Raw genomic sequence first — 15032 nt, forward strand, 5'->3', positions numbered from 1 at the left:
ACTTTTTACATCTAGTCTTTCATTGGTTACCTTAGTATTTCCAACCTGCCTAGGTATCAAAATCCAAAATTATAATTTTCACTGTAAACAATGATCTTATTAAACTTTTCAATCTGATCAAGTCCTCCTGATTTATATGTAATTATTGACTATCATAGTTCTACCCTGTTTAAACCAAAAGAAAAAAAAATTATTTGTGCATCTAATGCTGTTTATGTTTATCCACATATTTACTGCTTTCTTTGTCCTCCATTCTTTTGGGCACCTTTCATGTGAAATTGGTTTCCTTTTGTCTGGAATCCATCTTTTGAATTTTTTAAAGCATATATCTTTTGTGACAAACTTTCACACTTTTCTTCATCTGACAGTATGCTTTTTACTTTTTTTTCTTTCTTCAAATTTATTTTTGCTCACTATATAATTCTAGATTGACATATATTTTCTTTCATCACACTAAAACATTCCACTGTTTTCTCAATTGTCAGCCTGATTATTTCCAAATTTGCTACTACCTCATTCTTTCACCTCTATTTCTAGAACTACAAATATGTGAATTATATTAGAATTTTTTTCTCTCTTCTACCCATCTCTTCTTTGTTATATTTTCACTTTTTCTCACTGTCCTACTTTAAGAATAAATTTCTGAGACTCATCATCTGGTACATCATCATCTGGATAATCTCATGAAATACCTAATTATCCATTAAATCTAGCCACAGTTTTATTTCAATTTATTTTTTTAATTTCTGAAAGTTATATGTATTCTTCTTCAAGTCTGCTTTTTAAAGTTTATAGTACTTTTCTATATTTTAACACTCTCTTTTTAAAAGGAAATATTTTAAGAATGCTAAACTCAGCCATTTTATTGTCTGTCTGATAAATTCAATATCTGGAAGTTTTGCACCTTTGATTCAGCTGTTTACTTGGATGGTGCGCCTTCCTGTTGTCCTGTTTTCTTGAGTGTCGGCAGTTTTGACAATAAGCCGCTTTTCTCTACGTGACGTCTGCTGTATTCCTTGAGGCTTTGATGGTGGGTGGTATGTTTGCATTCGTTTCTTCCAGGCTCCGGAGGACACCTTTACACTGAAAGACTGCTGACAGCCTTTGTGAGCCACTTGGATGACAGGCCTGCCGTCTGCAAATGCTTTGCTCTGGTTTGTTAAGAACAAATGGAGAAGCTTCCTTTCACATGAACCTAATGCCAGTTTCAAAACAGGTAATTTTTCTTCAGTGTTCTTCCAACTCACTCTGTAGCCAAGGACTTAACGCGCTGAGGTCCTGTGCAGGGAGTGACATCTATGCGACCCTGACCTTGGGTAGTTTTGTCCCCTGCAGACACCTGTGAAAACTGAATTTCAAGTTCACTTAAACTGGACAAATATCTTCAAAGTGGCATCTCCACTCACCTGTCAGAATTCTTATTGTCACTAGTTTTTGGCCCCTGAGGGAGGCTGGATCAGGCTGGAAATTCTTTCATGATATCATCACAGAACATCAAAAGCATGTTTCCTTATTACTCCAGCTAGTGTATATATGAGTGCGTGTGCGTGTGTATAAAAATATCTGCTCTCCACTGTTCCATAAAAATCATTAATTATCTGACACGTAATGCCTATGTCTGAGGATGAAAGTATGTGTGCTGTGTGCTAACTTGCTTCAGTTGCGCTAGCCTGCCAGGCTCTTCTGTCCATGGGATTCTCCAGGCAAGAAAACTGGAGTGGGTGGCCATGCCCTCCTTCAGAGGGTCTTCCCCACCCAGGGACTGAAACCACATCTCTTACATCTCCTGCATTTACAAGCAGATTCTTTACCACTAGCACCACCTGTATATATGAGTGTGTAAAACATCTGCTCTCCTCTGTTCACTAAAAAAGTCAATAATTTTCTGGTAGAGTCTTTAGGGTTTTCTATGTAGAGGATCATGTCATCTGCAAACAGTGAGAGTTTCACTTCTTCTTTTCCTATCTGGATTCCTTTTACTTCTTTTTCTGCTCTGATTGCTGTGGCCAAAACTTCCAAAACTATGTTGAATAGTAGTGGTGAGAGTGGGCACCCTTATCTTGTTCCTGATTTCAGGGGAAAAGCTTTCAATTTTTCTCCTTTGAGGGTAATGCTTGCTGTGGGTTTGTCAAATATAGCTTTTATTATGTTGAGGTAAGTTCCTTCTATTCCTGCTTTCTGGAGAGTTTTAATTATAAATGAGTGTTGAATTTTGTCAAAGGCTTTCTCTGCATCTATTGAGATAATCATATGGTTTTTATCTTTCAATTTGTTAATGTGGTGTATTACATTGATTGATTTGCAGATTCTGCCATTTAACGCCTATGTCTGAGGATAAAAGCAAGGTATTTATATTTATTTAACATACATTTTTGATCACCTATCATCTTCAGTTTATGTTGTTTCCATTTTTGTTGCCTTTGAATTTATAAAAGCCCCTCAAGAATATCTTCTCCATGGAGCCTGGGACTCTTGACAGTACCACATGATGGTTTTTCCTTCGCTTGGAAAGAAGATGAAATAAAATCCAGTTTTTTTGACCTTTCCCTGAAGACAGACAATATAAAATGTCATCAAATTCCCCACTATGTCTTTCCTTCTGTTTGCTTTCTTCTGTTTGCTTATCTTTGAAATTACATCCACTTGTGATTGATGTTTCTATAAAATACTAGAGACAAACAAGCATCTCAGTGTCCCGAAGGAGCGAAGAAACTTGTGTTTAGCTGTGACTGTGAGCCTCCAATTTCTGCTTTGAGAATAGTGATACAGGGATCTGAACACTCACCATTTTGGACTAATAGCTCATTCTGGATATGGAGACAGCAGCCGGGAGATTAGAATTAAAAGTTTTTAAAAAAAAAGGAAAAACGTAGAGCAGGAGGGAGAGTAAGCCTATTTATATCCATGTACATGAACATTTATTGAATTTTACTTCAGTTTGGGAGCAGCTAAAACATATGAATCTGTATGACTGAGCAACGTTGGACTTGCTGGTTAACCATGTTCCTTTACAAGAAAAAAGTTTTTAATGAATAGATAAACATTTCAGCATGGTGTAACTCTTAATATTTTTCCTAAAATACTTTCCATATTTCCCATAAACTAGAAGCATCTATAAGCTATTGAACATTGACAGAGCATTGACAGGGTGCAGGGAACTTTGCAGAGATTATGAAACTTAGTTCATCTCCCAGTAACTCTTGTCTCCTATTTTGAAAGTGAGAAAAAGTGAGGGATAAAGAGACTAAATAATGTGCTTTTACTTGTATGTTAAATAGAGAAAGTATGGTTTAAGCTAATCCAATAAATCCTCTGATTTTCCAGTATAATCCATAGCAGAAAAAAAATCTAGCATAAGTTGTCATTTTTATTTAAACCAAAACTGGAACATCATTTAAGGAGTGTTAAAGAAACAGGAGTATTTTATAATTCAAATTTGGGAAACAGTTTTATTTTTCTTCAAGGAGTGACTCTCTTTTCCAGAGCAAGGAAGCTTAAGAAACTGAGTGGATCAGTGAAGGTAGAAATAAAGCTAATATTTTAGAGGTCCTATGCACTTGTGTGTCCATAACCAACTTGAATATGCTTGTGTGTCCTCCCAGGTGGTGCAGTGGGAAAGAGTTACACCTGCCAATGCGGGAGACACAAGAGATGCAAGTTTGATCCCTGAATCAGGAAGATCCCCTGGAATAGGAAAAGGCAACCTACTCCAATATTCTTGCCTGCAAAGTTCCATGGACAGAGAAGCCTGTGGGCTAGTCCACGGGGTCGCAAAGAGTTGGATACAACTGAGCAATTGAGCATGTACATATGCACACATAAAAATAAGTACTAAGATTGGTGCAAAAGTAATTGCAGTTTTCATTGTTGAAATTTGCCATTTGGTATTGGAATACATTCTTAAATAACTGTGGTTATATTATACATCATTTTAACCTGCATTTCTCACTTTATGTTTTTTTCTAATGATTTATTACTTGCTGTTTATTTTAAATTTATTTTAGACTATGGAAATGATGTTAGATAAAAAGCAAATTTAAGTAATTTTCTTACTCAAGTTCAAAATGGGTTGTAAAGGAGCAGAGATGACTTGCAACATCGACAACGCACTTGGCCCAGGAACTGCTAAAGAACATACAGTGCAGTGGTGGTTCAAGAAGTTTTGCAACAGAGACGAGAGACTTGAAGGAAAGGAGCATGGTGGCTGGCCATAGGAAGTTGACAACAACCAATTGAGAGCAATCATTGAAGCTGATCCTCTTTAAACTACACGAGAAGTTCCCCAAGAACTCAGTGTCAACCATTCTACAGTCATTCAGCATCTGAAGCAAATTGGAATGGTGAAAAAACTTGGTAGGTGGGTACCTCATGAAAATCAAAAAAATCATCATTTTGAAGTATTGTCTTCTTTTATTCAATGCAATGACAATGAACCATTTCTTGATCAAATTATGATGTGTGACCAAAAAAAAAAAGGATTTTATATGACAACCAGCAATGACCAGCTGAGTGGCTGGATTGGTAAGAAGCTCCAAAGCACTTCCCAAAATCAAACTGGCACCAAAAAAAAAAAAGGTCATGGTCACTGTTTGGTGGTTTGCTGCCAGTCTGATCCACTACAGCTTTCTGAATCCCAGAGAAACCATTACATATGAGAAGTATGCTCAGCATATCAACAAGATGCATCAAAAGCTGCAATGTCTGCAGCCAGCATTGGTCAACAGAAAGGGCCCAGTTCTTCTCCATGACGACACCTGAACACAGATTGCACAACCAACATTTCAAACGTTGAATGAATTGGGCTATGAAGTTTTGCCTCTCCTATCATATTCACCTGACCTCTTGCCAACTGATTACCACTTCTTCAAGCACCTTGACAACTTTTTGCAGAGAAAATGCTTGTACAACCAATAGAATGGAGAAAATACTTTGCAAGAGTTTGTCAAATCCTTAAGCACAGATTTTTACACTACAGGAATAAAAACAACTTATTTCTCATTGGCAAAAAATATGTTGATTGTAATGGTTCTTATTTTGACTAGTAAAGATATGTTTGACCCTAGTTATAATGATTTAAAATTTACAGTCCGAAACCGCAATTTTGTTTGCACCAACCTAATACTATCTTTAGAACATGTCTTTGATTCAGAAAAGAGAGATAAAAAACAAGCTTTGCCATAAAAAAATAGGTAAATGTATTCATGAATAACATGACAGTAGGAAAATGCAGTCACTTCATTCGTTCCAGTATTTCCCCATCTGACAGATTTCCTTCTAACCCAGGACCATTGTTACATAAGAATCTTATTAGCCACCATAGTATATTCATATATTGTTAAGTGAAGTAAAGAAATATTGTCAGTTTATGTAGCTTTTATAATGCTATGGTTACCACAAGAAAGGTATGTGGTTTTATTAAAATTCTCAAAAAAGATGTAGCAATCCACAATGGAAATACTTACATTAAAATGACACTTAGACCAAATGTCCATGTTTGAACCTCTCATAAAATATCTTTATGAAAGTGGTGAAAGGTGAGCTACAGACCACAGTTATTTTACTTTTTTCATTGGCATTTTATTACCATCAAAGGGCTCCTGTATAAATTTATGTGGAATTAGATAAAGCTTGAATAAATCTGTGGCATCATTTCAAAGATCTATACAGTAATGCAACCACAAAACAATGCCTCACAGTACCTTCAGAACCCTGAGCTAACTGGCAGTTCATTTGCTCCAAGATTCTTTCGCTGCCGCTTTCCTTTCTGTGATAGACACAGAAAGATGTGCTAATTTTTAGGTAAAAATGATACTGATATTTTCTAAATTTCTAGAATATTACTGACAGACATGCCTACTTATTTACTTTCTCTGATATTGTAGACATTGAAATATTTTATTTTAAATGGGATAATTGTTTCTTTAGAACATCTAGCTTCATTTCCTCAGGCACATACTACAAACTGAAATTCTAAATATAGAAATAGATCGTCTATACAACAATATATATTACCTGATAACAGGAGAAAAATTCCTTTCCTCAATATGTTCAAAGCCTGGCTTAAAAGGTCTCTCTGTAGTGGGGTTTCCCATCCTCAGCTCTACTGGCATTTTGGGAAAAGTAACTCTGTTTGGGGATTGTCCTGTGTGTTGTAAAATGTTTACCAGCATCCTTGGCCTCTATCCGCTGAACACCATGGCAATGCCTCCCAGCATCTCTCTCACCAGCACTATGCCTACCAAAGACGTCTCCAGGAGTTGTGAACAATTCTCGGGAGCAAAGTCATCGCTAGTGTAAAGAATTCGTAGAGAAATGCATGATTTAAAAGTGTATTAGTTGGTCTTGGATTATCAGGTTTAGACCATTTTGCTGTCAGTCTATGTTATGTACAGTTTAAGATCACCTTTCTATCATCTCATGTTGTGTACAAAACTCTGCTCTAAAGCTTTAGCTTTAGAAAAATTATAGTAAAATACAGGCTGCATTACACAGAGAGAATAAATGGAGTTTAGAGTTAACATAAAAACTATATTATAGAGGAGAAAATTGAGAGGCCCATTAGGGGCCCAGGTGAGGAACTGTAAGTGTCATGTTTGTAGAGTCATAAAGCAGAAGACTGTCACACGTGTGTGTATGTGTGTATACTATGTATATATATATATATATATATATACACATATATGTACATATATATATATACTATATATATATGTATATATACATATATATGGGATATATACATGTATATATACATATATATGGCTATATATGGGATTCTCCAGGCAAGAAAACTGGAGTGGGTTGCCATTTCCTTTTCCAGGGGCTCTTCCCAACCCAAGGATCTATATATTAATATGTTTGCTATAAGTTCATTTTCAAAACTTAACCTGACATTTGTGGGACAAGATGTCATAGTGGAAGAATGTAAGTTCACCCCCTCTCATGAAAACAGCAAACTCTCAACTAATGGCAGAACAACCATTGACAAAAAAGACCAGAAGTTACCAAAAAAGATCTACTACTTCCAAAGACAAAGAAGAAGCCACAACAAGACAGTAGGAGGGGCTTAGTCATAATAAAAAAATAATCTGATTAAAGAGGCCACTTATGCTTACTATCTTGTTAAGGATTTTTTTGTAGTTATCAATACATAGATGTTGAATTCTACTGAATTCTTAAAACAATTATTCTAAATGATTACATGATGATTTTTTTTACTGATGGAATGATTTACTTTAAAAAATTTTTTTAAGTTGAAGTATAGTTGATGTACAATGTCATATGTAATAGGTGTACAATATAGTAATTAACAATTTTTAAAGTTTATATTCCATTTATAGTTAATACAAAAAATTAGCTGTACTTCCTATAATGCACAATATTTCCTTGTAGCTTATTTATTTTATAAACAGTTGTTTGTACCTCCTCATCCCCTCCCTCTCTCCTGCCCCTCCCCACTTCCCACTCCCCACTGATAATCATGAGTTTGTTCTCTAAATCTGTGAATATATTACATTTTTGTGATGCTCACTAACTTGTTTGATTTTTTTATATTATACATATAAGTGATAGCATACAGTATTTGTCTTTCTCTGACTTATTTCATGTAGCATAATACCTTCCAAGTCCATCCAAGTTGCTGCAAATGGCAAAATTTCCTGATTTTTTATGGCTGAGTAGTATTCCATTCGGAGAAGGCAATGGCACCCCACTCCAGTACTCCTGCCTGGAAAATCCCATGGACGGAGGAGCCTGGTGGGCTGCAGTCCATGGGGTCACGAAGAGTCAGACACGAATGAGCGACTTCACTTTCATTTTTCACTTTCATGCATTGGAGAAGGAAATGGCAACCTACTCCAGTGTTCTTGCCTGGAGAATCCCAGGGACGGGGGAGCCTGGTGGACTGCCGTCTCAGGGGTCGCACAGAGGCGGACACGACTGAAGCGACTTAGCAGCAGCAGCAGCAGTACTCCATTATATGTGTCTACTATACCTGTGGATGGAATCTCAGGTTGCTTCCAGATCCTTGCTATTGTAAATAGTGCTGCCATAAACACTGAGGTGCATGGATCTTTTTGAATTAGTATTTTCATTTATTTCAGATATATACTCAAGAATGAAATTGCTAGGGTTATATGGCAGCTCTATTTTTAATTTTGTGAGAAACCTCCATACTGTTTTCCACAGTGGTTGCATTTACATCTTCACCAACAGTATACAAGGCTTCCTTTTTCTTCACATCTTTGCCAACATTTATTTATGCTCTTTGATGATGGCCATACTGACAGGTGTGAGGTGATATCTCACTGTGATTTTGATTTATCCTTCCCTAATAATTAGTGATGTTGAGCATTTTACAATGTGTCTGTTGGCTATATGTATGTTGTCCTTTGAAAAGTGTCTATTTAGATCTTCTACCCATTTTTAAATGGGCTGTTTGTTTTTCTGATGTTGAGTTGTGTGAGCTATTTATATGTGCTGGATATTAAGCCCTTATTGAAAAGCAGAGACATTACTTTGCCAACAAAGGTCCGTCTGGTCAAGGCTATGGTTTTTCCAGTGGTCATGTATGGCTGTGAGAGTTGGACTCTGAAGAAAGCTGAGCACTGAAAAATTGATGATTTTGAACTGTGGTGTTGGAGAAGACTCTTGAGAGTCCCTTGGACTGCAGGGAGCTCCAACCAGTCCATCCTAAAGGAGATCAGTCCTGGGTGTTCATTGGAAGGACTGATGCTGAAGTTGAAACTCCAATATTGTGGCCACCTCATGCGAAGAGTTGACTCCTTGGAAAAGACCCTGATGCTGGGAGGGATTGGGGGCAGGAGGAGAAGGGCACGACAGAGGATGAGATGGCTGGATGGCATCACCGACTCAATGGACATGAGTTTGAGTAAACTCCAGGAATTGGTGATGGACAGGGAGGCCTGGCGTGCTGCGATTCATGGGGTCGCAAAGAGTCAGACACGACTGAGTGACTGAACCCAACTGAACTGAACTGAAGCCCTTATCAGTCATATCATTTGCAAATATTTTCCTCCATTGAATCTGTGACCTTTACACTGTGTTGATGGCCTGCCTTGCTACACAAAAGCTTTTAAGTTTAATTAGATCCCATTTGTTTATTTTTTCTTTGCTTCCTTTGCTTTAGGAGAAAGAACTGACTTACTTTTGAATGCTAATACACCCTTGCATTTTTTCGTTTATCTCACTTGGTATTGATGTATATATTTTATATATGACTGTATTCATATATTTTTATCAGAATACATATATCTGTTTATGAAATAGATGGTGTAAAATTTTATTTTAATGATCTTATTCAATTGGATTTACACTGGTTTCATAAAATAAACTGAAAAGTATTTAAAAAACAAAAACAAAACCCATGCCTTAAAGGAATGCTGCAGTGGAGGTGATCCAGAGGCTCCAGCAGGTGAGTGGCAGGCAGCTGGCAAAGTGGAGGCTGGGAAACCAGTAACAGGGTGCTTCAAAGACACAACATCAAGGCTTTAATTTCTGGAGGCCACTTTCAATAACAAAGCTAATGCTTTCCGATGTCAGAGCACTAGCCAAGACTGAAAGGAACCTTTAAGCATGGAAATTATTGTGATCCATTTATCAGAGGTGAAGCCCTACATGGGCCCATAATCTTCCTTTCTATTGCAGGAATAGACGGTTCTTGGTGGACGTGTTTGCTGGTGGGCAATATTTTAAAGCATTGAATTGCAATTACATTAAACCATATTTACATTTGTTTATATACACATACACTAAGCTATACATACACACACATATACGCACACACACACAATCATACTCTTGGGTTTAAAATGGATTCCTAACTGCAGCCTGAGAAATAGAATGGGTTATTCAATGGAGGGCAAGGAAGTGTCTGCTACTCAAATTACTCTTATGTGCCCAGTACAAAGCATCCTGAAGACAGCCCCCAGAGAACCTTTGTAAAATTCATTCCTTTAAGAATACAGTCCAAGGACTTAATAATCTGGAATCCAAAAGCTCCAGGTTATATGAATTGTTCCAGAGGTTGTCTACAAAATTATAGGTATGCTTTTCAGACTTTTGCTAAGACTTTCACCAAATTCTCAAAGCTCTGTCATCCAGTAAAACTTCAGAATCATAAATTAATTCAGCACCTATCACCAGACATCTAAAATGTCACATATATTTTAGAGCGAAAGAATTAAACACCCATTACCACTTGAATATTGCTATTAGAAGTAGAATAATATTCGCAGCTATATGTGTTAAAGGTTTAATTACATCTAGTCTCCTTCAAAAAAGTATTGTTAAATAAAAAATGAATACATAGCCTAGTAATTATCAGGTGTGGCTACTTTCATTTGCTTTTTAAACTTCACAAATAGTTCACTGAAAACTGTCATCTACAAACTTACAGTTTTACTTCTGGGTTATCTGAAGGTTTACCCAGGAAAAAACATATCCTTGTACAAGTTCATGCTTCTCTTACTTTTATATGTTTTCTCAATCAGTTAATGTTAAAAATTACAGATGGTAATGTTTCATAAAATTCATCAGCTATTACTTTCAAATTGTGGGGCGAATCACAAATTGAACCTGAGTGAAGTCCTGCAGACCATGATCACTAGAGGTAGTGGTCAGATTTACTGTCAGAGCTTTGCTAAAACTTTACATCAGCTCTTCATTTAATCCTCACAAAAGCTGTCTGATGAGGACACAATGATTCCACTTTAAACAGGAAAGAAATGAAGACAGAGAAACTCAGTAACTCAGTCAGGAGCCCAGATCCCTTAACTTGGAAGTTTTTCCTGACTCCAAATTCTGAACAGTTTAAAAGTAGCATTGGCCACCCTACTCAATATAAAGTAAACAGTAAGTATCTACTGTGTACACAGGGAGCTATACTCAGAATCTTGAAATAACCTATAAAGGGAAGGAATCTGACCAAGAATCTCTCTGTCTTATTCACTTTGCTGCACAACTGAAACTGATACAACACTTAAATCAACTACATTTCAATTAAAAAATTCAGATAAATAGATAAATAAAAGAGAGTCCTTCCCGCCCCCCACCTCTATTGCAATTACTGGTCCACTTCCGATTCTCAGCACCCAAAAGAACACTGGGTCTTGTGGCCCCCAGTTTCTTCCTCATTTTTAGTCTTTTTATCCACATCAGGAAATACCTTCTTCCTGAAAACCATTTTCAACTTTGTCCCCTTTTTTCTCAAAATGCCTGTCTCATGTACAAAATAACAAGGTCGAACAAAACCAAACATTCTGAAAAGGCACCAAGTTTCCTGGTCTATTTCATTGACCTGATTACGTTGTATCTCATCAGAATCTTATGCCAGAGCAGCAAAACATATTTTTACAAAACAAAAACTGAAACACAACTTGATTGCAATACCACTTTCCATCTATCTGTTTTTCAGGACACTTGCCTCTTACATGAACTCTTTTTACTTTCAGGATTCCTACATAAGGCCCAGTGTCAATTTGTAGCACTTGGATCCCAACACTTTGCAGCATCCCAAGCGGCTTAGCCACTAAGCTGCAGCCCCTAGGATGGCCGGAGCCCTGGCCATCAGCTCTGGCTTTCCTTATATTCCTTTGCCTCTGTGGGCAGTGACTTGTTGCATTTTGTAACCATGACTCAAAAAGGCAGCAAGCATGACCCTAAGCAGCCCAAAAAACAGGACCAGCTTTTAAAAATAATTTTAACAGACTTTCTGTTAGCCTAACTTTGTACTCAAAAGCCTCATATAAAAAAAAAAAAAATTAAAAAAAGAGAGAGAGAGAGAGAGAAATATCTGGTTAAAACTCTAGGAACTTGGATGCGCACCCCTACCAATTCCTGACCTGTCAGAGAGATTCCAGCATCCGTTGCATTGGTCTCGGCACCACTGCCTGAAAATTGTGTTGAATATCTACGAGTTATTAGAGATCTAGGTACAGTTTTCCCTGAGCGATCCAGTCAGTTCTGCAACTTTTCATTTTAAATACAACCAAACAAAACTACATCATTTATCCAACATACATCTTCATTCCAGGTAAAACTAAGCCTGAAAAATGTATACACATTAAACTTTGGAGGAAATGTTAGAAATGAAAAGTGATAGTTTTTATTAAAAATGCTCTAAAGGTACAGAGCAAAATCAATAGACATCCAAGTGGTCTCAGACCTCCCAGCTGGCAGTGAAATGCTGTCAGTCTCACAGTAGCTCAGACTCAGCCAGAGGACCTCTGAGCCTGGCTGTGACAGCCACTTGGGTCTCATGAGTCAGCATCACGTTATGCTGAGAATCTTGGTCAAACCCAAATCCTCTGCCTGCTGCTTCCTCGCTCCTCCCCTCCAGAATCATTAACGTCACTGTCTCACTTCTGAATTTCTTCCTGCCCATTCTGACCTGATTTCTCGTTCTACAAGAAATTCTGCAAGGAAAACAAAACCCAGAAACAACTTCTTCCAATGACCTGCTTGTGGTCAAATCCTATCTCGATTATCTTTGTCCCGCATTTCCCTGTGGAAGCTTCCTTTATGGCTGCTGAGGAAATGGTCCTTAGTGGTCCTCAGGGGTTACTCAGCTTCCTCTTCTCCTTTCTCCTCCCCCACCCTCAGTGTTTGGCTCTGAGCACCCCCACCCCCCAATTTGGGTCCTCAGGCCTTTTCCTTTTTCAGCCAATCTACATATTTTCCCAGGTAATCTAATCCCAACCCATCACTTTCATCATATATGATGATTGCATCTTTTATATGTGTATATATATATATATATATATATATATATATATATATATATGCAGGAGATGCAGGTTCGATTCCTGTGTTGGGAAGATTCCCTGGAGAAGGAAATGGCAGCCCACCCTAGTATTCTTGCCTGAAAAATTCCACAGACAGAAGAGTTTGGCGGGCTATAGTCCATGGGATCGCAGAGTGACTGAGTGCATGCACACACACACACACCCCTACGTACATGTTGGTGATTCTCAAATTTTGATTCCTGGCTCCCTCTTGAGCTGCGGACCTGTATACTCACTGGACGTTTCCACTGGGCTATCTCAGCAGTCAGGCCATATTCCATGTGAAGTTGAAGTCACCATCAGCCCTCTCCCCAGACGGCTGTACCAGATGGTCTTTCCAAGTTCAGTAAATAACACCACTCATCATCCAGAGACTAAGGCCTGGAAACTGGAGGTTTGGCTGGACACTTGTCCATGGACTGGCAGCCATCACTATCTTCCACCAAAGACATGTCATCTCTGAATCCCAGTTTGGAACAGTGTGTGCCAAGCATTAGTGCTCAAGCCACACACACCCCCCCGCCCCCCATTAAACTCAACTAATATTCAGGGCTTTTCTGCACTTGGAAATAGGAACAAGTAGAGTGTCTTGTTTCACATTCTTCAGGGGCTCCCTGCTCAAGTCAGAACACAATCCCTAAATTCCCGCTGAGACTCTCAGTTGTGGAGCCCCTGCCTTACCACCACACCCCTCAGAAGCACCCTGGGCTCCAAGAGAATCCAGCCACTTGTCACTCTCAAAGGATGCCTGGCCTTCACAGGTTCTCAACTAATTTTTCCTTGAACAGCCTGCCCTGATGGGTCACCGAAGGCCAGCTCTTCCTCAAGGAAGCCCAGCCCCTGCGTCCTTCAGGAAAGCCTCTCCAGCTTCCTGTAAGACGCGGTGCAAACCTCCGGGAACCCGTCACATTAGAATTACTATTCAGCCCGTGCACCTGAGAATCAAGACATTTTTCATCTGCAGCCGCTCCAACTAGCTCATACCTGATGACTAACGATAGCTTGCCGAGGAGATGAAAAGGTTTGGGGTGATTCATAAAGGGTGCTTTCTTAATTTCCCTTTGAAAAAGGTTATGGTAAAATGCCAGTGCCACTAGGGGGCACAGAATTATAACAGAATTTTCCCTGGGCATTCCCTCAAATGAGAGGTTTGTCTTCTGTATCAATCTCTTCACACAGTTTCTAAATGCATATATCTTAGAAAGAGCAAATAGCTGTATTCAAATTACTTCCAGGAAGATCATTTAAGTAGTTGGCTGAAAGACAGTAGTGCTACCATACTAACATAACAGGAAGAAAATAGAAATCTGGTACAGCCAAGTATGATAAATAGGAGTTTGTGAATAAAACTGAAGGTAGTGTTACGAAAAAGATAAAAATGTAAGTATAATTCCAAGATACTGTTACTTCATGATTTGGGACTGTTTTAAAATATTCAATACAGAAGAAAAATCTCTGTACATAAGCTTTTGTTTCTTCAGGAAAAGTGAAGAGGGGTATTGAGGCTAATTCTGTGTTTAGAGTAAAACCCCAAGTCCTGCTATGAAACAGCTACTAGACACTTTCCAACACTTCCCTTTTTAAAGGAAAAACAGGCAAATACATTAATGTGATAATAGGCTAAACCTTTTTATTTCAAAAGTTAATACAGTCTAGTTATTTAAAATCTGGTTTCGGTTTTTGTTTCTGTGGCTTTTTTTTTTTTTTCATGAAATAACCATAAGTTTGAGTTCAGACTCAATTTCTCATTAGTTTTGAAAAAGTATTAACTTTCTCACAACCTCACTTTCTTCCTTATAAACCTGTAGTGCTCATTTGTGAGGCTACAGTCAGAATCAAGTGAAATAATTCTTGTTAATCACAGTGCCTCGTGTGCTGTAAACACATATGAAATATCTGCTATTATTTTGCTTTGACAGTGGTAACTGGCACACTATTTTAGTAATTCCTAGGAAAATAAATTTTGATAGTTGCTGGGATGAACATGGTGAGGCTTTTTGAGCGCTTCTCCTATTCTGTCTGCTCCCCCACCAGCCTCTCTTCACACCCCTGTCCACTCACACCTGCACTGTTTCTGCACCCCTAGGCAGAGGCTGATTTGAAGGGACCATGCCTCACCCACTGAGGGCAGGCTAGGATGAGTCCCTGCTAGGCGGGAACCTTCATGTCACCTGGCAGGTTCTTATGATCTCTGACGTTGCCCCAGGTTTTCTGATTTCTGTCCCTTGG

This window comes from Dama dama, chromosome 28 (assembly GCF_033118175.1).
Source record: "Dama dama isolate Ldn47 chromosome 28, ASM3311817v1, whole genome shotgun sequence".
NCBI classification, from domain to species: domain Eukaryota; kingdom Metazoa; phylum Chordata; class Mammalia; order Artiodactyla; family Cervidae; genus Dama; species Dama dama.